Genomic DNA, 2,893 nt, shown 5'->3' with positions numbered 1-2,893 from the left:
AAGTCGACCTAACAGAGACATGTTGTTTTTGCTTCACTTTGAGTCGACCTGCTGAAGCTCTGGGTCGACCTAACAAAAGTATGCAATTTTTGCTTCAGTTTGGGTCGACCTGATTGTGAACTAGGTCGACCTGTCAGATGCAAAGATGGTCAAAACTTCATTTTCTTTGAGTCATTCACTTGTGCTCTTGTATTTGTTTGCTTGTGATGTTTGCCATGAATCAAAAACTCATTTGTGAGAGTATGCTTGTTCTTACAAACTCCCCCTTTTTGATGATGGCAAACATTTGCTTGAATGACGAACGATCCCCCGTATTCACAGCTCATATCCTGTATGTGTTAGCTCCCCCGTACTAAGCTCCCCCGTACTCTCGATTTATCTCCCCCTTTGACAACATCAAAAAGACAGAAAACAGAAAGAGAGAAGCAGACGGAAAATATAATATAGAGAGACAATATCATAATAGTGCAGATCAAATATAATATAGAAAGGCACAATACAATATCCAGGCATAATTAAGATTACAAAACAAAGCTTAATGTCAAGTACTTAAGGTAGACAATCAAGAAAAAAAAACATAAGAGATATGAAATGAGATGCAATGTGATGGGATAGCTAATTATATGAAATGAATGGATGCAAAGGTTGCTAACGCCTGCCTCGTCTTCCTCTTCCTCTTTGGAACCCTTGAGGACGATCCTCTTCAACTTGTTCCATCAGTTCATAGACGGATGTATTGAGAATGTTGAATCGTTGGCTCAAACTGGCGTGCCGAGTGTTTGCTGTTTCTTCAAACTGATTTTGTCTTGCAATCATATTGGAAGCAAAGGTCTCAAAATCATTTTTGTGTTCTTGAGCCAAGCGATGGAGATTTTCATATTGGAGTTGTTGAGCATTGTAACGATCCTCTTGAAGTTGTTGCATATTCTGAAATTGAAGCTGTTGTGCTTCAAAGTTTTCTTGTTGGCAAAGCTGCATGTTTTCTAACATGGAAATGATATTGGTTTGATCCGGCTGAGGCGGGGCTGTGTATCCCCAAGGGATTTCCTCTCCTTGAGGAGGAACATATTGCCAATTTACATCCGTATCATGTGAAACATCTTCCATAGTGTCATACCCTAATTTTTGACCCCCTGAGATGTCATATTTTTTAAACTTTTCATCAAAGACAATATAGATACTCAGAGCAGTCACTTGTTCATCTGATACCCAGTCTAGGGTTTTGAGCCCCATCAAGGACTAAAATCAAGGATCACATTTGGGAAACCCTAGAAAACTCCAGGGGATCACTCAAAGGCATCAATCATCTTCAAATAGCTCATATGACAATATCCATTGGGCATTACAATCCAATCCAAGATCCACAGTCATCAATCTCATCTGGTCGACAATTAGGGTTTTTTGACCTAATTCACCAAGAAAGTTGACTTTTAATCAGGACATGGATCCAAAACTCAAGACATGGTTCAAGGACTTCTACTACCTCAATATAATCCATTTACATCACTCATTTGAGGAGAAGATCTTGATTCCACACAAAAGTCCAAAATCTCACTTTATCAGGAAAAAGTGAACTGTATGGGATCACCTTTGACTTTTAAGATTTTTGGTCAAACCATGACTTTTAAAGATCAATATCATCAATATATGGTTATTAAAGTCATTTGACCAAGGAAATTCAAAGAGATTCATCAAGGAGCAAAAAGTCGGGAATTAGGGTTTTTGAGGGCATTGTGGGAACTCAAAATTTCACCTACACAACTCAAAAAACTTCCAACATGAAAGTTGTAGATCTTGCAAAATAAAACAACATCTTATAATACAACTTTTTTCAAGAAATCAATCATTTAAGAGATTTGGAATTTTCAAGCTTTAGGTTATAAAAACTTAGAAATTTTTCTAAGTGTTTTTAACCTAGTTTTCATCCAACTTTGGGCTCATTTTTCACAATTTTCCCAAATTATTTTGAAGAAACCCCAAACTAATGATTTGAATTAGATGTTTAGGGCTTTCCAAATTATGCTCAACCTTCTCCAAATTCATTTTGAGCTAGGAGTTATGCTTGTTCAAAGTTGGCCTCATGAAGTGAAATTATAGGTCATGTACAATTTGAAATTTTGCAATTTTGTGTAAATGACCTCACTTATGGATGCTACACGACCCATAACACATCTGCAAACATGCCATGCATTCACTCTCACCATAACATGAAGATTGAAGAAGATTCCCAAAACAAGAACATGTGATTATGTAATGATTACATTTAGGAATTTATGGCAAATTGATGAATCATCAAAGGAATCTTCCCACCAACCAATTAGAGCTCATTCTGCATCAGAAATGTCCCCTAAGATCAGATGGAATCAATGGATAGGGAGCTAGCTCGAAAATGCAATGATCACACTTGGATATTTTCAAACTTTCTTCATGCTTAAGAAATCAAAATGACTTCACTAAGCAAGCTCACTCCTCTGCAACTATACTGAACCATTTGCCTATAAATACAAGTGCTATCCTTCATACAATTCACACCAAATCAACCCTATTCCTTGCTTTCTCTTTCTCTTCTCATGCTTATGGTTTTTCAAAGTTCTTTGGCAAGAAGAATCGTTTTCTTCAAACCAGAGATTCTCTTTGGAAAGTAAGCATTCTAACATATCAAGGGGGCTCATTTGAGGTGATCCAAGCACCTGGATCACTTCTGTAGGTGGAGGAACACCATTGTTGATTTCACTTTGGAGCAGTTGCAGTTGGAGGTCCATAGAGCAATTCAGAAGGTTTCAAGCAAAGCCAAGCATCCAGACACGTTCCTTAGGGCATAGTGAAGCTGTTCAGATGGTTGTAGCTCATCTGTAACTGAAGATACACCATCCTCCATGTCCACTTGAAGCTC

Source organism: Vicia villosa, linkage group LG6 (assembly GCF_029867415.1).
Source record: "Vicia villosa cultivar HV-30 ecotype Madison, WI linkage group LG6, Vvil1.0, whole genome shotgun sequence".
NCBI lineage: Eukaryota > Viridiplantae > Streptophyta > Magnoliopsida > Fabales > Fabaceae > Vicia > Vicia villosa.
Note: the sequence above shows the minus strand (reverse complement) of the source record.